Genomic DNA, 24,856 nt, shown 5'->3' on the forward strand with positions numbered 1-24,856 from the left:
TCAATTTCTTCCCTCAACTTCCAGAATCTAAGATGCTGCCTTGGTGTCCTGCAATTCCCATTTTCTGCTCGATCTGCACCTTCAGTGTGTGTCTATATCTTCTTTGAATCCTGACCTTCCACGACTTCAGCTTCAGTTCATTGACTCCTCTCTGTGGTAGAAAAAACCTGAGGAGGGGGGTCTTTTGAGGAGGGGGTGCTGTTGCGATTCTGCTTGTGAGCTAGTCTCACAAGTAGCCTCTCACCCCTTACCTGTAGTGCGGCCATCGCTGCCACCACTGCCACCACAGTTCCCTCGCGGCCTGGAGGCTGCTAACATCACTGCTGCAGCCACCGCCGTCCATCTTCACGGCCTGGAGGCTGCCACCATCTTCACCACCTCTGTTGTGGCTCAGCACCGTCTCTGCCTGCTCCTTCTCATGCGGCCTGGAGCCCACTGACGCCCGTCCTCATCCGTGGCCCGGAGGCCGCCGCTGCTCACCGCTGCTGACCAGGCCTGGAGGCTACTGCCGAACACCGCTGTTTCTTCGCAGCTAAGCCACTGCCTGCTTTTCTCTTCTGTGGCCTGGAGGCCGCCCCGAAGCTCCTCATCGTTGGCCTGGAGGCCACTGAAGTCCATGTCCTCTTCCGCAGCCAGGAGGCCACTCCAGAGCTCATCTTCATGCGGCAGGAAGCCGCCATCAATCTTCTCTCTTCGCAGCTGGGAGCCGCTCATGTTGGGGCCTGCTTCATCCTTGTGGCATGGATGCCGCTCTCCAAGGTCCTGCCCCTTCCTAGGCACGCGGCCACGCCTCTCTGCTCCATTTAAAGGGCCAGCAGTGGGCAGTCCTCCTGGGCTCCTCCTGCTGACGTTTCCAAGGTGTTTCCTCTTCAGCCCTCTAAAGAGGGCCTTCCTTCAGTCAGTCTTTGCCTTCGCAAGGTGCCAGTCATGGAGCTGTACCTGCTCCTGGATCCTCCATTCCAGCTCTTTGTTCCAGGAGACCTCCATGATCCTTCCTCGCTTCTTCAAGGCACTCTGTTCTTCATTGGTATTCCTTGTCTTCATCCTTGGTTCCTGATCCTTCGTCTTCATCTTCGTTCCATGTCCTGGTCTCTCATTGGATTCCGTCTCCTAGTCTCCAGATGTCCTTGTCTCTAGATGTTCTGATGTTCCTATCTTCTGATGTCTTCATCTTCTGATGTCCCTTGTCCTGATGTCCCCGGTACAGTGTATCTGATGTTCCATGCTTCGTGTTCCAGATGTCCCTGATGTCCTCATATCCAGAGGTCCTTGATGTCCAGATGCCTTAGATGACCAGACACCCTGATGTCCAGGTGTCCAGAGGTACTGGTGTCCTGTTGTATCCAATGCTATACATTCCAGTCCTGATGTTTCCAAGTTCCGAGTTCTAAGTTCTGAGTTCCGAGTCCTGATCCTGATGTCCTTCGTCCAGTTCTGATCCTGAAGTATCGCTAGTTCCTAGCAACGGGTTCAGCTTTGCCTCACTTCAGACCTCGCCTCCAGCTGACCTTCCTGGGAGTAAATCCATATCAATCCAGCGTCCGTTTCCGGTGGCTGGAGTCCTCTTCCCACAGGACCCGTCTTTGAGCACTGCCTGGATTCTTGCTTCAGTCTTTGACCCAGATCCTGAGTCTTTGTCTTCGTCTGAGTATTCCGAGTCTTCGTCTTCGTCGGAGTATCCGGAATCCTCACCTGACTCTCCTGAGACCATGTTTGATCTCCATCCATGTCTGAGCGTCTTCCATCTGAGTTCCAAGCATCCTCATCTCGTCTGAGTTCCAAGTTCCAAGTGTCCTTGTCTCGAGGGAGGTGGTGCTGACATTGATGGCACTGAGGTGGATGAGGTGCACTTAGGCACCGTCATTCCCGATGGCCCTGGAACAGGTTCCAGCATCAGTGGAGCCCATGCTGGGATCGGGCTGGAATTTGCCTCCTCCTCCTCCTCGGAACGCGGTATGGGAATCAGGATCTGTGGAGGCCTCGATGGTCGACACTGTGCCAGCGTGTCCGATGGCATGGGCTGAGTCGGCAGGGCACCGATGAGGGTCTCCAAGCGCTCGAGGAGCAGTGGGAACATCGAGGGCACTGATTACGATGCCAGTATGGGGGCCGGTGCCAGTGGGAACTGGAAGCCCCAAAGGGCATTCAGCACTGCCTGTTGGACTAATCTGTCCAACTCCTCCCTGAAGGCTGGGCCTGAGGTAGGAGGCAGGTTAGGCATTACTGGAGGCTCCACAGGGGTCTGTGGAGGCTCAATACCCGGCACCGATATCGGTGGGGAACGCCTTGGAGTCCCGGGTCCAGAGGAGGATGGGGGCTCCTCTCCCCGGACCCTTTTTGCAGGCGGCTTGGTGGAAGTCGGTGCCGGCACCAGGCGGGGACGCACTTCGGTGCCAGTGTTTCCCTCGGTGCTCGGTCCAGTCCTTCTCCGGCACCAAGGATGATGACGCCGATGCCTTCGAAGGGGTTGGTGATGGACAGTCACCCGCTCCATGATGTTCCTGGTGGAGTGTCTCTGAAATGGATGGACCCTTTCTGGTCAGTGCCACTTGAACTGGAGTCGATGGAGCAGAACATTTTGATGCAAACAAATGCTCCATCTTGTCCAGTCGAGCACCCTGGCCTTTGAGGGTCATTTGTGCGCATCTGGGGCATCGACAAAAGTTGTGCAAGGGACCTAAGCACAAAACACAGATATTGTGTGGGTCTGTTATGGACATGATCCTCGGACACTCGGGCATTTTCTAAACCCTGTCACCATCGAAAAAAGTGGCATGTGCGGTCAGTGACCGTCAGGCACCGAGAGGTATGCTGCCGGGAACCGACTGCAAACCATGGGAAAACACTTACCGAGTGTCAGAGGGAACGGAGCACGATGGGGGACACCAGTGAGTATGAATTTAAGAAGGTAGACCTTGAATATTTCCGTGAGGAAAGTTGTGAGAACATTTCTCACAGAGCTCCTAACCGCGTGGCAACTTGCTGAGCGGAATAAAAGAGACTGAAAGGGGACCCCGTGTGGCCACAGGGTTAGTGGCATGCTGGGCATGCTCAGTGTGCCAGTCAAAGTTCTAGAAACTTTAACGAAAGTATTCCATGACAGGGCTCCATCTGATGATGTCTCCCATATGTGAAGACTACCATCCTGCTTGTCCTGGGAGAAATTTTACTTACCCAAAATTGTTTATGAAACATCACGCAGTAGTGTTTATATTTAGTATTCATTGCATTGTCTATAATAAACATATATTTTGTACTTTTGAAGTTTCTTATCATGCTATGCTCAAACTTTTTCTTCTCTCCCCTTCCAGCTGCATCATGAAAGAAACAGATTTCAGTCTTACTTCTCGCTCTCATTTCTAGCTCAGTCTCTTGCAATTATCAGCATCATCTCTCTCCATGTTTCCTTATCAGTGCATGTGTTACGGATCTAATATGTGCTATGAGGCTGAGCTTGAGCAGTAGCAGTGGATTCAAAGCAAGCTGTAGCACATAAATAGTATTATACCTCTTGTGTTCCAATTCTTTAGCCAGCTAGACTGTTTTGCAAATTGCTCTGTGAGTTCTATATATGAGAGTAAGTGACTATTAAATGGGATTAAGTGAGAAAGTTTCATACAACACTTCTTAGTCTTTTCTATGTAATTTGCCTACTATATATTATTTACCAGGCTTTTGAACATATATAAGGAATCTGAAAATGGGGGAAGGGAAGGTAGAACAATGTACAATGCATTTTTTTTTAAACTATGTGTATCAGATGTATCAGTTCAACTCAGAATGGCTAATGAAATGACTTAATTGTTCTTAGTTTACTTCTTAGGGAATAAACAGATAAAAAAAACAAACGAATTAGTAGATGTTCTGCACCATTGATAGTCTCACCCTTGCTACTCTTGTTCTTAGTTTCAGAGGGTAATTTCAAAATCCAAATCAGAATCTCTCTCTGTACAATGTCATTAGCTGTATCACTTAGTTCAAATTTATGTCCGTACTGCATCGCATCACATCATATTAATTTAATTCCCCCCTTCCCTGGTATATCTAAACCACCTGTATGAACAATGTTTTTCTAGTTCCTTAAAAAAAAGTTTCAAATTGAACAACTTTGTGAATTAATGTAAATGCCCTATAACAGCAAACAAACACACTACCAGGTACAGAGGTCAAACCCTTCCTATTAATAAACTCAATCTGTTCTGCAATTAATGTTCTATCAGTGACATTAATCACTGCAAATATTTTTGGCTGTTTCCTGGTGGACCTTCACAGTGTAGATTGTTTCAGATTTACAAGTGTTTTTCTTACATCTTGTCCACCTCTGGCAATATCTTGGCTGCACAGGATTACCACTGGCCTGAAGAATACAAAAACAGAACAAAAGACTTTTACAAAAGGACTATTAACTCAGAAGATAAGCACTTTTTCAAAGTAGAATATGGCACAGCCATTTGCACATGGTGCTCACCCTTTCATTGTTAATTTACAGGTCTGTACACAACATAGAACATTCCAGCAACACCACTACTAAACACAAAGGCTTAAGCCCCTTTTATATGGGTAAAAACAGACAGGGTTTAATTTGTTGGGGAATGACCAGGAATGCAGCTCTGGCATTTCATTTCAGGCTTAAGAGGCAGGGCAGCAGGGGTTCTTCTCTGGTCCCTCCCCTCCAGGCAGCCTGCAGGGAAGAGAAGAGAAGAGGGTGAGTCTGGAGCACACAGAGAGCAGAACAGCCACACTGCATCCTAATCCAGCTGCTCCCATCTTGTTCCCCATCTTCCACTTCACTACTATATTGCAGGGAACAGAAGAGGAAGGGGGTAATACTGAAGCAGACACTGCAGAGCAAAGAACAGTCACAAAAAGGGTTTGACAAGTCTGAAAGTTGTGAACAGTAATGCCAATCATCAAGGCCAAGGTTGAAACCTTTCAAATTTATGCTAATTCAAATCCTTTTTCTGTCCATCACCGAGGGCTTAATTTCTGGCAGGACAACCCAGAATAGCATTCTGTCACCTTTTTTCTGGGACCCGAGAAAGCGGAGCAGAGCCAGCAGTGTATATCAGTTTTTGCTCCTCTGCGGAAACAGTAGTTGCATGGATTATTTATGGCTCCCTCCACCTGTTGGAGGAAGCAGAGAAGAACAGAGTGTTGGAATTGCTTACCCTGAGACACATGGCTTTGATTTTTGTGCAATATATATCCCAGCTCAGTTTAGAAGGCTATGAGGGACAACAGCTAAGGTTAAAAAAAAAGACATGGGGTGAATGCCTGAAAGCCCCCTGCTTCTGCCACTCCCGGGTATGTTGACTTCCTGCTTATCACATTGCTATATAAGCCCTGCAGCCTCTGCTGTTGGTGACCTCACTGGTGAGGGCAAAAGGAGAGAGGGAGAGAGGGAGAGAGTGAGAGAAGGGATCGGAGGGAGGGGAAGGTGAATGGGAGATGGGATGTGAGAGGCCAAAAGAGTGAAGGAATCTGAGAAGCTGTGGGTTATGCGGGGAAGAAAGTGAGTTGGGATTAAAGGTGCTGGGGGATGGGGGATGTGAGTGAGGGGATCAGAGTGGGAGAAGGAGTCAATGAGTTACAGGATTAGAGGGGTGGAGAAAGAATGAAGGAGGGAAAGAGATAGAATTGTGTGTGGTGGGAGGAGGGAGAGAAAACAGACAGGCAGATACAGTAAAACGCGGCCGCAGTTACCCCGTTTCTAACCCGCTGTGTACTCACAATTTCGCCGCGTAAGTCTAACCCGCGATTCACTATCTGTTTTTACCGATCCTTACCGCTTCTTTAACTCGACGCGTATCCCTTTCCGCCCATGGCATGTATATGTATGTAAACGATCCAATTAGCTATTCCCTCCCATACAGTAAAGTGCGCCCCGACTATCGCCTTTTTAACCTGCTATCTTGCCGCATCTTTAACCTACTAATTTACCACCTACCCTGACCCTTGCGTTAGTGTGGTGAACTTAGCCGCCCAGTCCCAAACCAACCCAATCCACAGAAAAAAAATGCTTCTCGCACTTAGCCGCCCAGTCCCAAACCAAACCAACCCAATCCAAGCCCCAGCAGAGAGAGACAAAATTTCACAGTCCCAAACCACCCCAATCCAAGCCCCAGCAGAGAGAGATGAAATTTCACAGTCCCAAGCTTTCCCCCAGCCCCTGCTCACCTGCCCTGGCCGCGGCCACGCAAGCCCCCAGCAGCAGCAGTAGAAGTAGAAGGGCGGTGAGAGAGAGCGGCTTCAGCAGCCCCGCCAGCGAAGGTGAATACGTGCACGCCTGTAGGTCCAATATGGGCGCTCAAGGCAGCAAAGGCGCATGCGCACACGCCGTGACCTCCGACGTCCAGCCGGTCACGGCGTGTGTGCATGCGCCTTCGCTGCCTTGAGCGCCCATATTGGATGTACAGGGGTGCACGTATTCATCTTCACCGGCGGGGTTGCTGAAGCCGCCCTCTCTCGCTGCTCTCTCTCGCCACCCTTCTACTGCTGTTGCTGGGGGCTTGTGTGGCCGCGGCCAGGGCAGGTGAGCGGGGGCTGGGGGAAAGCTTGGGACTGTGAAATTTCATCTCTCTCTGCTGGGGCTTGGATTGGGTTGGTTTGGGACTGTGAAATTTCGTCTCTCTCTGCTGGGGCTTGGATTGGGTTGGTTTGGTTTGGGACTGGGCGGCTAAGTGCGAGAAGCATTTTTTTTTCTGTGGATTGGGTTGGTTTGGGACTGGGCGGCTAAATTTCGTCTCTCTCTGCTGGGGCTTGGATTGGGTTGGTTTTGGACTGTGAAATTTCGTCTCTCTTGTCCGTCCAAAGGAGGGTGCTTTGTTGTGCTCCCTGCCTCCGATCGCCGGCTGCTGGGGCTTGCTGGTGCCGGGCGCTCAAGGCAGCGGGGTCTGTAGGAGAACCATCCACTTCCTGGTACCTGTCATTTCAAACGTCATTTGAAATGACAGGTACCAGCGCGCCCAGGATACTGTATAGGCGCTGTATAGCGCCCATACAGTAAAATGGATTGCGCTTCATGGACGCGCATTGGACGCGGCTTGTATTTGCATGCCATTTAAATACAGTATCGAGCGGTAGGTGATCCAAACTGTGCGTGCGGCAAACGTGGGTGCACCGGGCACTAACGCACCTCTTTCTACCGCACCTTACTGTATCGGCCCGAGAGTGAGTAAGGAGAGCATGTGGTCTTTCTCCCTTCCTTGCTCTCCCAAAGAGGTAAAAAGCATGCCATGCTTTTGAATTCCAATCCTCATACCACTGTCCAAGGAGACTAAGGACAGCAGACAGTATATACTAGTCTGTCCGTCCCCCCACCCCTCCTGCCAAAAGCAAAGGTGAGTCAGCATGAAACACTGCTGGCATTCAAACTCAGCACTTTTCTATAAACACCTTTTTCCATCTGGAAGTTTTTACATTTTCCAGCCTTCACTTCAGTTCTCCTGTTCATGGAGGGGCAGCATTCACATGACCTTAGTCACACACCTTTCTCTTATACATTCTATGCAATCTGCAGCCCCTTATTGCTGTCATAACCTCAATTCATACTTCAGTACATCAACACGGAGCTAAACATCTAGAGACACTGGGCAGTGAAGTCACAGCTGTCATCACTCTATTACCTACCCAGCATCCTCAACAAGAATACTATTATGAGTCTATAAGGAAAAAAAACCTCAGTGAATCACCTATATTGTGATAGTGTCTTATATGATACGATGCCTTGCTTAACTTCTCGTGTCACTGTTCTGTACAGGGCTGCATGTGTTTTCAAATTTGTTTCATTATTTCATTCTCTCCTTTACATTTCAAGTATCTCTTTTTGTGTTTTCACTACTAAAGATCTTCACTTTAACCAATGGATTGAACCAATGATGTTTATTATATTTTAACTGAATCCAATCCTTAGTGAGATTTGAGAGTAGGATCTATTGGAGATAGAGGTTTTTTTTATGAATTGTACTTAATATTTTATTTTGAATTTTATTTAATATTTTTGTTATTAATGATTGTATTTTGTTTTGTTGATATGAATTGTTTGTGATATTGTATTATACTGTATTTTTAAGACACTTTGGGTATTCCCATCAGGTTTGATAAGGTGGAATACAAGCCAAAATAGAAAAATAGAACCTGTAAGTGTTATGCTCCACAGCCGCAAACAGCTGCGACCTCTCTTGCTCACTTCCTTTTTCTCTGCTTTGGCTCCGTTGGGCGAACTCGCAGCCTCTGCAGACACCGCCGACCTTCCTGCCTCCGTTCCTGGGCCCACCTGAGCAGCATGGATGCTGCCAACTGCCATCTCACCCTCGGGGTTCCAAAGGCATGCGCACTCTTGGGCCGGCTTTAACCACGTCTTGGCAGGAACTTCAGGGGCGTCCCCCTCAGATGACGTCACTCAACTTGGATATTTAAATTCGCCGACCCAGACAGCCAACAACTTGGCAACGAGCTCATCTTGCTGAATCCACCTTCTCTCGCTTCAGTGCTTGTTCCGGTTCTTGCGTCCGTGGTGTGAGACTACCAGGTACCCGCTCCTCGGGGGCCCTTCCTTGTCTCTCGGCTATCCGCTCCTCAGAGGGTCTCTCACCCGGACTCCTGCCTACATCGCTTCCCGAGGCTTTCTACAGAACTACTACTTGTCTTCAGCCACTGTGAGTAACCACGTTGCAAACCTGCACGGTGATGTCGCTAGAGGAACCCTCGCTGGTGTACCCCACTCTGCTGACCACTACTGTGACTCCATCGAAGAACCTTGTTGTGTACCATCTCTACATACCCCGTGTGACTTCAGTGACTGTACTTTCACTCGGCACCCCCCCACTCCTCAGGTAGTGCTGCACCTACTGCCCGAGTCCATTTCTCGAGCTGAGTCTGATGTCAGCATCTGCGCTGTCACTCCATGGCCCGCCTCCAGGAGTCACCCTCTCCTTCTCCTTCTCCACCTCTGCTGTATATCATCCCGCGGCCGAGACTTCGCCTCCCGACGGTGAGGCTCGGGGACTCCTTCCCTGGGCGGTACCATCCCTCACCTCGGCCAAATGGCCCACATATCCATAAATCCTAACAGATTGCCATGGACCCGGCACAGATCTCGGCCATCCATGCCATACCTGGCCTGGCCAAATGGATTTCAGAGAGGCACTCTGGCACTCTGTCGCTTTTAATACCTTCCAGCCCTGATGCCATATTTAAGAGCTCTGGTAGCCATTTAGCAAAGAAACCGATGGGAAGCTGGATATTACTCTTACAACTCCTGTTTTCTAGGTTGTCATTTTTTTCCTGTAAAGCTTTAGATTGGCCTTCCAGCACGTCAATTTTGTGGCATGCTTCCGTAAGTGAAAGTTCAACTTCTTCTATCCTACTTTCAACTGCCTCCTCATGCGCTGAGGTCTTTCCCACTAAAGAAACCAAATTTGTAACCTTCTCAACCATCGATTGTAACCTGGCATCTAGCGAGGCCATGTATCTTCCCAGCGAGGCCATCCATTACCCCGTTAATCGCCTCTGTAGATTCAGGGGTAAGTGCTAATGCCATATCCACTATTTCCTCTTCCCTGTTAGAGGCCTGTTTGCCACATGCACTTTTCTTTTCAGCAATACCCTTTCTACTTACTGCTCACTTCAACACAACCCCTTGATCTGCCAAAAGACCTTTTAGCAGTCTTCTGGAGCTGTGGGAACTTGACAGCTAGCGCCCGTCCACCCATGCTCCATTATTTCTAGTGCCCCTCCACTCATGCTCCATTTTATCTAGCGCCCCTCCACCCATGCTCCATTATTAACCAAGCAAATATCCAATTTCACTATTTGCTCACTATTCAGGATCACAATTATAGAATGTTAATACCACTAATTTTTTTTTTTTGGAGGCCCAACCCTATTTTCAAAAGGCTGTTGCAATACCAAATTATTTAAATGTAACAATAACTTTTTTGTGTTTGCTTCTCTATTTGTCTTTTTAAAAAAGGGGTTTTTTTTCTAATCTATGCAGCTGTACAGTATCTAATTGGTATATCCATTGCCGTTCCTGTTTGAGGAGTAATAAATCATAATTACCCCTCTAGGCCCTTGCTTTGGTTTCTCAAGAAAAGTAAATCTAAGATCGCTAAAAGAATACAATGCTTGTATACAGTGTTGGACTGAGAGAGCCTTCATGACTTTTTGCACATGTAATTGAGCTCTGATGTTCAATCATTCTTGATTATAAGGTCCTCTTTGTTTTACCTATGAGATGTCAGGGGCACCAAATCAAGTAAACACCACTCATTTCACACGAAGTACATGTGAATAAAACATGCTTCTTCAAACATTCAGTGACAGAAACAAACCTTACTTTTTTGTGTGTGTGTTCATATATTTTTAGTGAACATATCATTAACTCTTTTAGAGTGTGCAGCCATGTTTTGAGGGAGGAACATTATCAGCTAAAGCAGCGGTTCTCAACCGGTATGTCGCGACATACCGGTGTGTCGCCAAGAACACGCAGGTGTGTCGCCACACTTCCCGGTCCCCCGCTGACCCAGCTGCTCCCCTTACCCAAGTGAAATAGGCCCTCTGCCCGGGCTTAAAATGCTGATAGCCCAGGCGGAACGCGGCAGCAGAGCTGGAGTCAGCGGCACCGGCATGCTCTCTTCTTCCCGCGCCCTGGAAGAGGAAGTGGTGAGCAGCAGGTGCGTGCACGGGAAGAAGAGACCATGTTAGTGTGGGCAGCATCGGCCCGAAGAAAAGAGAGGCATGGCCTGAAGGATGAGCAGCGCAGCTCAGAGTAAAATGAGGAACAATGTCAACCCTCGCGGCCGATGGGACTCCTTTCTCACAAGAGCTGAAAATGAAGGAGGTTGCTGCTGCCTTTAGGGTTGGGAGGAGGCTGCTGCTGCTGTTAGTATGGGAGAGGGGGAAAGAGTGAATGAGCAAGCATGTGTGTTTGAGATCCTGTGTGTGTGTGTGTGAGTGAGATAGCATGTATGTGAATGATTGAGCGCCTGTATATGTGAAAGAGAGTATGTGTGTGATTGAGAGCCTGTGTATAAATGAGAGAAAGAGAGAGAATGTTTGTAAGCATGTGAATGAGAGTCCTTTGTGAGAGAAAAGGACAGCATGTATGTGTGTGATTGAAAGCCTGTGTGTGTAAGTGTGAAAAGATAGACAGCATGTGTGTAAATTTGTAATTAAGAGCCTATATAAATGAGAGAGAAAAAGCATGTGCACATATGAGTGATTAAGAGCCAGTGAGAGAGAGAGAGAGAGAGACAGAGAGAGGAGAAAGTTGCAAGCAAACCATCCCTCCTCCTGCTAATTCAAAACAATCTCAGGGCACCTGGATATCAAACGCTCCCAGGTATGCAGAGCAAAACATTTTTTGTATCCTTATTATTTTTCATTATTGGGTCTTTGTGTCTGCTATTTTGAAATATTTTATTGGTATTTAGAAATTTTTGATATGAGTTTTTTATTATTGGATATTCCATTCATCAGCTGTTTTGAAATAATCGGTTCTTTTTGTTAGGATGGTTTTACTGCTACTGATTTTATATTTCTTGATTTGTTTTATAAGGATGGGTGATGTTTCTTTTTTTCCTTTGTACACTGCATACAGAGACTCTGGCTTTTTGCGGTTTCCAGTTCAGTTTTTGTCTGCATGCTTCTAGTTATGCGTTTTGGTCTCTTTATTCTTTGTTAGGTGAGGGTCAGCACATGTGATTCAGGTGAGGTTTTCTGCTGGCGTGTAGTTTCTGTGTAGGGCTCTATAGCAGCCTGACTTGGTCCGTTTTCCTAATAGGAGATGTATTGGTGTCTTAAGGCCTGGTGTAATATTTTCAGTGTTGCCTTTTCTTAGGTAAGGTGGTTACTGTTTAAGTGCTGGAAATTGGTGCTGTTTTGGTGTGGGACGTTTACTATTTATGCAATTTCTGTTCAGACAGAATATGTATCTTTCCCTTGTGCCATTCTAAACAATAAAAATAATACTGGGCCTTTATTTTTTATTTCTGCCGTGAATTGTAATGAGCAGTGTGTCACACATGTGAGCATGGTCTGTCAGGTGTGTCACGATGGGAAAAAAGTTGAGAACCACTGAGCTAAAGTAAAAAGGCATAGATTTTTGTTGGGTATTAAATGTACTCTACTGTTTAAATAGTAATTTCTATTTTTTTATTTCAGATATATGATATTGACCCCTGAGGAAAGCAACAGGTTTGCTGAAACATTGGCCATGTCAAGTATTTTTGAGAATGAATGTGACAGCACTCAAATCTTTTGAAGCACATATGAGCTAAATATTTTTTTTATATCTTTTGAATTTTTCATTACTTTAGGCATTTGAAAATTTTTTGAAACAATTTGAAATGTTTGAAATAATTGCGGAACTGTTAAATGACGAGCTTACGTGCTAAATTCTGACTGTCTGAAGCCCATTGAGGACAAGAAACAGGAGATTATTTCATAGCACAAAATGTTGTTCTGATACCAAGTTCTAAAAAATGTTAGAAACTTCTAAAAGACACAGGTGTTAATTAAAAAAAAATTACACAATTAAAACTGGTTTTACACGTGTAAATGTACTTTACCCATGTAAGTGGGCTTTTGAAAATTGCTACAATATATGCCATTGAATTGTCAATAGGTTTTAAACCCGTAAGTGCACTTTAAGCACATAAATGGACTTGCTACGATAGTATATTACATTTACGCATGAAAAGCTTAGAAAATTACCTCCATAGAGTTTTAATACCTCATTATTTCAAATTTAGATGTGAAGGAGGTATCTGCTTTTTGGGTTTTTGTAGCACTGCTGTACACTGCCCAGAGTGTCTTAGATGGAACGGTATAAAATTCTTTAAATAAATAAAATGATATCAAAAAGACTGCATGAGCCAATTAGATTTCATTTTCATGTGACACATGCAGGGCTGGTTTAACCACTAGGCAAACTAGACGATTGTCTTGGGTGGTAAAAATGGGCAGGGGGGAAGGGGGCAGCACAGAAACTGAATAGATTACTCATGAAACTACATGAGTAAACAAACAGGTCCAGCAGTTGGAAATGAAAAGACAGGGTCTACTGAAGCACCTCACTGTTGTCAACCTAACAGTTTCTGCATGACTATAATTTCCGTGGGTCAATTTTAAATAATGTCTATGAAGTTCGGGGAAGAGAAAGGAATGCAGGAATTCCATTTAGTAATGTAGTACACAGGGACAGTGATGGGTAAGGTGGGGGGGGGGGGAGGGGGGGCAACCAGGACGGATGCCTAAGACTCCCACACTACAATCAGCCCCATGGGCTTGGTATCAACCTGAAGCCAAAAGAAGCCCACCATGGGTGGATATCTTCAGGCAATGGGGGTGACAAGAAGAAAATCCAGTTTGGGGCCTGTGAGCTGGCATGAAATCACATGTCTTCTGGCAGCCCCATCTCCTCCCACAGGATTTTCTATTACCGATGAAAGCCTGTGACACGTAGGGTTGCCACAAAGCCTGTGAGCAAGCACTGATTTTTCTTCCTATTGCCATTGCAGCCTGAAGCTCTCCACTGGACCTGAGACTGACCAAATAAGATAAGAGGGGAAGGTGGGATAGAGATGGGGGGTGGAGAAGGGTAGGAGGGACCAAGGAGAGGAGTTGGGGGTAGGAAGGAGAGGACTCAGGAAAGGACCATTATTTATTTATTTGATTGATTTATATTCTGCTTTTCAAGCACTTCAAAGTGGATTACATGCAGGTACTGTATAGGTCCTACAGGTGATGGACAAGGCTGAAGATTTATCTAGGATTTCTAATTCCCTTGCACCATCCCTTAATACATGGTTACTCCCTGAAGCTGCTGTAAAGAATCTTCTTTTGTTTTAGCAGAAATCTGCAGTACAGGTCAAAGGAGTATAGGCCTTTATTTTATTTATATTTTGCTTTTTCACACTTCAAAGCAGATTACATTCAGGTACTGTAGATATTTTTCTATCCCCAGTGGGCTTACAATCTACAGAAAGTAAAGTGACTTAGGCAAGGTCACAAGGAATGAGGTTTAAATCCAGTTTCCTTGGTTCATAGCTTGCTCCTCTAATCGCTAGGCTACTCCTCCAATCCTTTTGTCTACGATCAGAGGTAAGGTCTGAGATATGAGCTGAGGACAGTCCCTTCTTGATCTTTTGGATAACATGAGAGCCTGTATATATAATATGGTGGATGAAAGTTAGTAATGCCAAAACCCACTGGGGACATAAAACCATTTATTTGCATTAACAATAATAGTAAACACAACAACGTGGGGAGAATATAGTGCAAAAAACATGATGCTAATTTGTTTTTTCTGATCAGTAAAACTTCAGGAAGTCAGCCTGAACTGTTGTAGAAAACTGAAAACATAACTAAATCCATTTTTACTCCTTTGGCAAATAGCAGATATTTTGTTACTTAAATAACAGAAAGATTAATGAGTTATACCAACATCATGTTTTCTAAGAACATTTAAACAAAAGTATTTGAGCAGAGGTCAGCAGATCACAAGTCAAGAAAGAAAAACCAGATATTAATAATGGTAGCACACTTATGAACTTAAACTTCTTTCCAACGGTGCTAGAAAACATACTGGATCATTTATCATTTTGCTAACGTTAAGGCACGCATTAAATAGCGCAATGCATGCTAATATACAAATGTAACAATAGTTATGCAAGTGGGAGGAGTTTGGAGAGAGAGAGAGAGCCTCTGTTATTTATAACACTGTATGAGGGGGCACACTTTTGACTCGGGGTGAGGTTTGGGGGTCATTTTACATACACAGTCAAAGGTACGAACAGCTAGATAGAGAGCACATTCTACAAATCAACTCCTCTTTTACCTGTCATCGCTCCAAATGACAGAAAATCTTCAGTGATGTCAACTTTGCTGTTCGTACTTCTGTGTATGTAAAACTGCCTCCCTAAACCTACCCCACTCCCCAGTTAAAAGTGCCTTCTTTGTCTCTCTCTCTCTCTCTTTCTGTGTGATAAAAAACCCTTTCGGTCGGTAACGCACCTGTGGTGGATTAATCAGCATGCGATACGAAAAATAGCATGGGTGTGATAAAAGTATCAAGCATTGCAGAAATTACCTATGCAATGTGGAAGCAGGGAAATTAGCCTAACCAAGCCCCCCCCCCCCTTTTTTTTTAAATCATGGGCACTATTTCTTAAAATATTTATGGCAGTTTGATGAATCTAGGCCATAATGAGATATTACTACTTACCTGATAATTTCCTTTCCATTAGGATAGTCAAATGAATCTAGAACCAATGAGTTATACACCCTCTACCAGCACATGGAGATGGAGCAAAGCTGACATCACAGTATATATATTCCTGCAGAGACATCAGCTTGCCAGTATTCTCTTAAAATGCCAACTGTTGACAGACTAGCAAAAGCTTGATCAATAACAGATAACCATTTTAGTACTCAGCCAACAGGAAACACTGAGCTCAGACAAAGAATACATCAACACTAGTCTAGGGACTGGACTAACACTTAACAATAACCCCTGGAACACATAGCCATGCAGGAGGAACCAGGCACAATCATTCAGCAGCCAAGGGCAGGAAGCTGGATTCATCTGACTATCCTAAAGTAAAGGAAATTATCAGGTAAGTAGTAATTTCTCATTTCTTAGTGTCTAGTCAGGTGATGAAGAACCAGTTGAATGTACCCAAGCTACTCCCAAATAGGACAGGAGGCTGCCCACGGTCCAGTCAAGACTCTTGCTACCGAATTATGCTGGGATTCTAAATGTCTGAAAACCCTCTTCTTCAGAGGACTGGATACTCGTTTGAAAGACAAGCTGGCCGCTCATAAGACACCTGACTCGCTGGATGAACTTGTGGTTTTTGCCACTAGAATTGACCACCGGCTTTGTGATAAGGTGAAAGAACTCAAGCCTAGTAAAGGACCGGTTCAGAAGGAGGTTTGTGCTAAACCAGCATTCCAGATGATCCCAGCAATACCTGTCGCCAGTGGAGATGATCCGATGCAACTCGGTCGCAGTCACCGGACTACAAAAGAGAGAAGACTTCGTAAGAGGCATGGCCTGTGTATGTACTGTGGACAAGCTGGTCATGATGTCCCAACATGCCCAATTTGTCTGGGAAATGGACGGGCCTAAGTCCTGCAGGAGGACTGTTCTTAGGCCTTACTATGCCCTCTCCTCCGCTCTCTCTCCCAGTCTCCCTGATCTGCGGACCATCTGAAATTCAAACTCTGGCCCTGGTGGATTCAGGGGCAGGAGGCAACTTTATTCTTCAACGCCTAATGGAACATTTGAGGATTCCCCTCGTCACTTTGAAGATTGCACTGCTCTTATCATCTATCCATGGAGAGCCCTTGCCAGGTGACGTGACCCGTCGCACCGAACTGGTAACCTTCCGCACCGGAGCCCTCCATACTGATTCAATTTCCTTCTTTGTGTTAGAGAAGGCCATGCACCCTATCGTTCTGGGGTTACCCTGGTTGCAATCGCATCAGCCTCAATCGGCTGGGCCACCTTGGAACTCTCCCGCTGCGGCCCAGGTTGTCATGGCAAGTGCCTTAAGGAGGTTTCTCATGTCCTCTGCATGCCTACAACTCCAGTGATGCCAGGACTGTCGCCTCAATACGCTTCATTCGCTGATGTGTTCTCCAAAGAAGCTGCTGACATCCTCCCTCCACACAGATCTTACGACTGTGCCATAAGGCTGAAACCGAACACTGAACCTCCTAAAGGGCGTGTCTATCCACTCTCTGCAACAGAGAATAAGGCTATGTCCAAGTACATCGAGGAGAATTTACAGAAAGGATTCATTAGACCATCAAAGTCTCCAGCCGGCACAGGCTTCTTCTTTGTGGGGAAGAAGGACGGTACCTTACGTCCTTGTATCGACTATCGAGATCTGAATGAGATCACGATCAAAGATCGATATCCCCTGCCTTTATCTCAGAGCTGTTCGACCGGCTTCAAGCTGCCAAGATATTCTTGAAACTTGGCCTGAAGGGGGCCTATAATTTAGTTCACATTCGCAGTGGCGATGAATGGAAAACAGCCTTCAACACTCAAGATGGTCATTTCGAGTACTTAGTAATGCCCTTCGGCCTGTGCAACGCACCCGCTGTGTTCCAGAACATGATGAACGACATCTTGCGGGACCTGTTGTACAAGAGTGTCATAGTGTACCTAAATGATATCCTGATATTTTCTCAGGACTTCAAACAAGTACTACAAAGACTATGAAAACATCAGCTCTATGCCAAGCTATCCAAGTGCGAATTCCATAAGGACTCTGTGCCTTTTCTTGGCTACATTGTGTCTAAAGATGGCTTCCAAATGAATCCCCAAAAACTAGAGAGTATTAAAAACTGGCCCCAATCTACCAGCCTGAAGGCCCTGAGGTGATTTTTGGGGTTCACTAATTACTATAGAAGCTTCATAAAGAACTACTCTTCTTTAACTGTGCCCTTAACTGCAATGACCCGGAAAGGGGCCAATGCTTCTAAATGGTCTGCGGAGGCCATATCCGCGTTTGAGGATTTAAAGATTGCCTTTTCCACCGAACCATGCCTGCATCATCCAGACCCCGACAAACCATTCATCGTGGAGGTCGATGCTTCTGATGTCGGTGTGGGAGCTGTATTGAGCCAAACCAGAGACTCCAAATCCTTACGTCCCTGCTCCTTCTTTTCGCGATGTTTCTCTCCAGCAGAGAAGAATGATGGGATCGGAGATAAAGAGCTCCTGGCTATTAAGTTAGCATTCGAGGAATGGCAGCCTTGGCTCGAAGGTGCTCAACATCAAATTACCGTGTTTACAGACCATAAAAATCTAGAGTATCTCCACCATACACAACACCTTAACCATAGACAAGCCAGATGGTCCTTATTTTTTAACCGTTTTGACTTCGTGCTCAAATATCACCCCGGAGACAAGAATACCAGAGCTGATGCCTTGTCATGCTGCTTTCTCTCAGAGGATGTTCTAGAAGAACCTCAGCATATTATCGACCCAAAGAAAGTTGTCTTGGCGGCTACACATCCTGTGCCCACTGGTAAGACCATCGTGCCTAAACACCCGAGGAAGAAAATGCTCTTTTGGGCGCACGATTCCAAGCTGGCTGGCCATCCTGGTTAACGCCGTACTCTGCTGATGCTCTGGAAGTATTATTGGTGGCCAACTATCAAGGAAGATACACTCTCCTACTTAGCATCTTGTACCAACTGTGCCAAGCACAAACCTACTTCTGGCCAACCATGGGGATTGCTGCAACTGCTTCCAGCTCCGGAACAGCCCTGGACGCATATCGCTACTGACTTTGTAGTTGATCTTCCCCTCTCTGGAGGTATGAATACCATTTGGGTCACAGTTGACCGCTTCAGCAAGATGGCCCATTTCGTGGCCCTGTCTGGCTTACCTTCAGTCTTGGAGCTTGCAAAGCTCTTCATAACCCACATCTTTCGCCTTCACGGCCTACTGAAGCACATAGTCTCGGATCGAGGATCACAGTTCATGGCAAAATTCTGGAAGGCTTTGTGCAAGCTTTTCAACATCTCTCTAGATTATAGATCTGCTTATCATCCTCAATCAAATGGCCAAACAGAATGGATGAATAGGACCCTGAAAAGTTCATTCAGGCCTATGTGAGTTGCAGTCAGAATAACTGGGCCGAACTGTTACCTTGGGCCGAATTCGCCATTAATTCTCATCCAGCATCATCCACTGGATCAACACCTTTTGAAGTGGTATATGAACGTTCACCACCACCACCGCCACTTCCACTGAAGCTCTCAGTGACATCCCCAGCAGCTCAATCCACTGCTGATGATATCCATCAATTATGGACTCAGATGAAAGAAATGCTACTCAAAGAGAGTGATCGAGCCAAAAGGTTTTACAATGCTCACCATTCCAAAGCGCCTGTCTTTCAACCTGGTGACAAAGTCTGGCTATCCACTAAGCACCTTAGACTGAAGTTACCCTCCACTCGATTTGCTCCTCGCTACGTTGGACCATTTCCAATCCTCCGACGTCTTGGCAACATCACTTACAGTCTGAAGCTACCACCTGGATTAAACATCCACAATGCTTTTCATGTTTCACTTTTGAAACCACTCATTCTCAGTGAGTTCTCTTCCAAGTCTCAGGAACCATCTCCCATCAATGCAGAAGATGACCTAGAATATAAGGTCGAAGCTATCCTTGATGTCCGAAGATGAGGCAAGACTTGGGAATACCTTCTTTCATGGGAAGGTTTTGGCGCCGAAAAAAATTCTTGGGAGCCTCTGGCTAATATCCTTGACAAAAAGATGCTCCATCAGTTTCATCTCTCGTATCCTTGGAAACCAAAACCTGGTACCCGCAGAGGAGACCGCCTTTTGAAGGGGGGTACTGTTGCGACCGTCGCTGCCTGACTGCTTCACTCATAAGAACATAAGAAAATGCCATACTGGGTCAGACCAAGGGTCCATCAAGCCCAGCATCCTGTTTCCAACAGTGGCCAATCCAGGCCATAAGAACCTGGCAAGTACCTGGCAAGTCCCTCTTTAGTAGTAGAAGACATTTTAGGTGGAGAAGCCCAGGGGTTGTCCTTGTTGTGAAGAGTTTGGAAAAAAATGTTATTTGCTGGACCTGTAGTACTGTTAAGTGCCCACAGGCTGGATTTTGGAATGTTACTGAGCCACTGATGTTTTGATGTTTTTTTCAAATTGTGGTAATCAATCATCTGTAGGTTAAGGGGTATGGTAGGTGTCCCCTTAAGAGAAAGAAAAGGAGATGATTGGTTGGGGGGGGGGGAGGGTGGCCTGATGTTGCATCTGTCGCTGCTCGACGCCCTCACTCCGCCCTCTTTACCTCTGTGGCGACTCCCTCCGGGTCTGATGGACGGTTGGCTGCCGCGGCGTCTTCTTGCCGTCTTCCACCGGCGTCCCCGGACCAGCACGATGCTACGGATCCGCCATGTTGCCTGATGATGTAGGGCGCGCGCGCTCCGATTGATGTACCAGCAAGGGCGCAAACCTCGGGGGCATTCCCCTGGGATGACGTCATCCGCTTCCAATATAATAGGTCTCAGTATTCGCTAACGAATCGAGTTAGCAAGGGGATTGCTTCAGCTTTTCTCCCAAACTACTCTGCCTCCTCAGACTTACCAGGGGTACCTGCTCCTCGGGGACCTCGCTCTTTTCTTTATTTCAGATTGCAGATAGGAACCGGTACTCGCTCCTCAAGGGTCCATGTTCCTGAACACTCTGAAGATTCTCTACTGCCTGGAAGCTATCGCAGATACAGACATTTGTAAGTTACCATCGCTCTCTCAGAGCTTTCCCTGGAACCAGGTACTCACTCAGCGAGGACCTAACCCTTTCCAGCTACTGAGCTTCCTTAAGACCTTATGTGAGTTTTGTCATCCAGTTCTGGCTATGAACACAGCATACCCTGTCTACTCACTATCTATAGTTTCTCTACAGCTCAGCAACCCTGGGATCACTGTTCCAGTACCTAAGGGACTTCAGCCCTGCCAGGCATATCAGCTCACTATTGCCACCTCTGGTGGTTCTACTATCCTGTCTAATAAAAGAACTATCTGTGTCTGTCTCCATACCCAAGCCTAGCCGTTCGTCCCTCTCAGGATTTCCTCCTGGGGGTGCAATCATCTGCCATCGGCCCAAGGATCCACCTATCTACATTCCTCTACAGCCGAGTGCCCTCTCCAAGCACTCCGCTGGTAACAGATTGCTACTCCTTCCCCATCAGGAGTCTTCAGCAACAGATTTGTAACAGATTGCTAACTCCGCAGTCTATACCTTAACAGATTGTTAACTACTCCCTCTACAGGAGCTGAGCTTATCAGATTGCTAACTCCTCCTTCCACAGGAGCCAGTTCATAACAGATTGCTAACTCCTCCCTTCTTGAGGAGTAGAGCATAACAGATTGCTAACTCCTCCCTCTACAGGAGCCGATTCATAACACCTGAGAAGGTCAAATTGGCAGGAATTGCCTTTTCTGAGTATGGAGTGGAGGAAGAGAGGGACCTCCAGGATGCAGGTAGCCTGGAGTGGCCAGCCTGAGGGCTGATGAGCCCAGGGACTCCCCCAGTATCATGTAGGGCCCTGTAGGGCTCTTATCCTCAAGGGAGGAGGCCTGAGGATGAGGTGTAGGAGAATAGGTGATTTTTTCATTGAGGAAATAGCCAGGAGTTGGGAGAAGTGGTGGCTCTAGACCAGTGATGGCTAACCTATGACACGCGTGTCAGAGGTGACACGCCGAGACTTTTTGCTGACACGCGCAGCGTTTTGTGGAGTATTGGGACATTTTTTTTTTTTATCGGCTGCGCCGACCCTTTAAAACTAGTTTTTTATTATCCCCCCAATACCCCCGGGCGCAGCGACAGGCAGATCGGCAAGGCCAAGAAAAAGATCGCATTTAAACGCGCTGATGCTCCTCCTCCTTCCTGCCTGTGCGTCCCCGGAAGTAAACGTTGCCGGAGCCGCGTGGGCAGGAAGGAGGGGAAGCATCAGCGCGTGCAGAAGTGAAGCAGCACTTGCGTTTATGGGCCGCCGCAAATCTTAAGTCGCAGTGGCCCGAGAAGAAGAAGAGGCCCGGTAGCAGGGCCACCGCAGAGCCCATCCTGCGGCAACCCGCGAAGAGGAGGCCCAGAGGTGAGAGAGAGGCTGAGGGTCTGTAGAGGGTGTGTGTGTGCGTGTATGAGATGAGTTGAGAGATTGTGTGTGAGAGTGAGGACCTGAATGTTTGCAGAGACAGCATGTGAGAGCCTCTGTGTGTGTGAGAGAGACAGCATGTGACAGTGAGAGCCTGTGCTTGAGCAAGACAGCATGTGGGAGTGAGAGACTGTGTGTGTGTGTGTGTGTGAGAGAGAGAAATGCATGTGAGAATGAGAACCTGTGTGTTTGAGGGAAGAAGATGGAGAGAAAAGAAACAAAAAAGACAATATAAAAGGAATTTGGGAAAAAATAAGAAAGGGAAGGTGGGAAAAAAAGCCTGTGACCAACCAATTAGAAAACGAAGATCAGACAGCAAAGGTAAAAAACAAAATAAATTACTTTTTAGTGATTGGCACATGTAATCTTTGGGAATGTGCAAGAATAGCACTTTCTCTATGCGGATCTCACAATGTACGAGATCAGCATGGAGAAAGTGGAAGCCCACGGGGCCTGCACAGAGGAGGCAGCAGAATGGGCTTCAGTGTCAGTAGCAGCAATCGGCACCTCCCCAATAGCCATGCGGCATCAGTGACAGTGGCAGCAGAGGAATGAGAGAGGTTCTGAGGTTGCTGGCAAAAGAGAGGGGGGGTCTGCCTTTAGTGTGTGCATGTGAATGAATGGGACTCTGCATGGGGGTGTATGTGTGTGTGAGAGAATGAATTGGTGCCTGCCTGGAGGATGTAGCGCGAGTGGTGTGAGAATGACTGGGAGCCTGCCTGGGTGTGTGTGTTTGTGTGTATGTGAGGGAGCCAGTGAGTGTGAGAGCATGAGTGTGTATGAGAAAATCCAGGGGAGTAAGAGTTTGGGGGGGTGGAGGGGGAGAGTGTTTTAATTGAAGATTTAGCCAATGAAATTCAGCAACAAAAAAGTCACTAAGCAGGTAAGGTAAAGAATTATGTTTTTGCTTTATTAAATACAGAACATATATTAAAATTATAACTTTTTGTTATTAATATTAGAGCTACAAATATCACAAAATTATGGATTTTTCTAGAATTGACACACCACCCGAGTTATGCTCGGTTTTTTTATGAATTTTGACACACTGAGCGCAAAAGGTTGGCCATCACTGCTCTAGACTGACAAGTACTGCACAGATGGAAAGAGGATGGAGACCAGAGAATACCTGCATGCTGCTGGAAGGGTGGAGTCAGAAAGACCAAGGCAAAGTGTGAGTGTCCATGGAAGCGTGAGTAAGGAGTGGATATATGAAGTAAGAGACCCCTGGAAATTAGGGATATGAACCCCATGTCCCTCAAAGAAATTTGGTATTTAAAAGGAAGAGGATCCTGTGGTGTGGTTTTCCCGGCCTAATTGTACACATGGAAAAGTACACATGGAAAAGTGATACCATAATGGTAGGGAAATTTGGTATTAATATATTAAGGAGTGTAAATCATGCATCCTGCTAAGTAATGTTGGGAGACCGTAATGGGATTCCTGGAGGGAATAACATTTTTTAAGGAGGGAGGAGTTAAAGTCCTGGGAAACAATGTATCAAGTGGTTGACTGAGTATCTCATAAACTATGATTTAGACACCTTCCATATGGGATGCATGTAGTTGCTGGATGGAATTTACCAGATGAATAAAAGTTGAGTGTTTGAAGTTAGCTGAGAGCACATTTTGTTTTTCCAGGTCTTAAGGCCAGCCAAGGGAAGTCATCCTGGATGGGCAGAGTACATGGAAGGGAGAGAGGGGTTTATCTCTCCCTAACTTGTTGGAGAGTAAAAAGGAAAAGTGTTGCCCATCCTGCTGCCTTTGTTTAGGATCCACATCACCATTTGCATGACCCAATTTCTAAACCCATAAAACAAATCAGAGAGACTGACCTTTGTTGTACCTAAGTCAGATCATCTCTAATTCTTTTGTACTTCATAGTAGGGGTTTCATCTCTTTACCACTATCTTTTGTCACCTCCCACTCAACCATTTTCTAACCCAATCGGTCATTTCAGGTGGTTTCACTCCTAAGTTTATAAGTTGCCTATTCGGAACTATATCAGAGGCCTGGCTAAAATCCAAGTACACTACATCTATTCTCCCCTGATCTAATTCTCTGGTCAACCAGTCAAAGGAATTGATTAGATTTGTCTGACAAGACCTACCTCTGGTGAAACCACGTTGCCTTAAATTCTGTAAATGATTGGATTCCAAAAAATACACTATCCTATGCTTTAGCACCAATTTCATTATTTTACTCACCACCAAGGTCAGACTAACCAATCTGTAGTTCTCAGATTCCTCTTTATTTCCACTTTTGTGAAGAGGAACCACATGTGCCTGTCTTCAGAATTGAAAAGGTAAGACAGCAGAGCTAACCTAAATTCCCTTAATACCTTAGGATGTATCCCATCCAACTCCATTGCTTTTATGCTTTATCTACTTTTATTAGCTCCTCATAAACACAGTCTTATGATAATTGATTGAGGACTACCTCTCTTCCATTTCTATTTGTGGCAGTTATCTGGATCCTATTCCAAGCCCTTCCTCAGTGAACACCAAACAAAAATATTTGTTAAACAGCTCTACTTTCTCCTTGTCAGCCTCTACATATTCTTAACCAAAGTCTTATAATCTAATTCTCTGAGGACAAGCAGGATGGCAGTCCTCACACATGGGTGACATCATAGGATGCAGCTCGGCACAGAAAACTTGTCAAAGGTTTTTCTAGAACTTTGACTGAGCTTCATTGAGCATGCTCAAGTATGCAATGTACCATATGTCCATGCGAGGTCCCCTCAGTCTCTTCTTTTCTGTGGAGCTTCGCATTTCACAGTCAGGTGAGCCTCAGTTTTTTGCACTATTTTTCAGTGCTTTTTTCAAATGCTGTCAATTGCTTCTTTTCTCATGTTCTTCACACAATCAATAAGGGGTCCCTCGGTTGCCCCATTTGTATCCTAGATAAGTTTACCCTAAAACACAGAAAACCTATTTTGGTTGTCAATTCCCAGGGGTGGATATACGCTCAGTGCCTGCCAGCCATTGACGGCCGCCACCATCAATTTCGATCTTGCGTTGATTTTGTTACACAACATATCCACTTCTGGTTTCAAGTGGTGCCCCAGGTGTACGAGGACCATGTCTATCATGGATCCCCATGAAAGATGTGTCCTCTACCTTGGAGCATTGCACGATGTCCA

General features: G+C 46.1%; 1 long non-coding RNA gene across 1 annotated transcript in view; it reads right to left on the minus strand.

Moving 5' to 3' along the window:
* Positions 1 to 4,479: 4,479 nt before the first annotated feature.
* Positions 4,480 to 24,856, minus strand: part of LOC115082126 — an 81,264-nt gene continuing 60,887 nt past the window's right edge. The window contains exons 2-3 of the long non-coding RNA XR_003854083.1: positions 5,020 to 5,124; positions 4,480 to 4,681 (exon numbers count right to left, since the gene is read on the minus strand). This is a non-coding gene — a long non-coding RNA (uncharacterized LOC115082126). The remainder of the gene's footprint in view (positions 4,682 to 5,019; positions 5,125 to 24,856) is intronic.

Source organism: Rhinatrema bivittatum, chromosome 1 (genome assembly GCF_901001135.1).
Source record: "Rhinatrema bivittatum chromosome 1, aRhiBiv1.1, whole genome shotgun sequence".
Lineage (NCBI taxonomy): Eukaryota > Metazoa > Chordata > Amphibia > Gymnophiona > Rhinatrematidae > Rhinatrema > Rhinatrema bivittatum.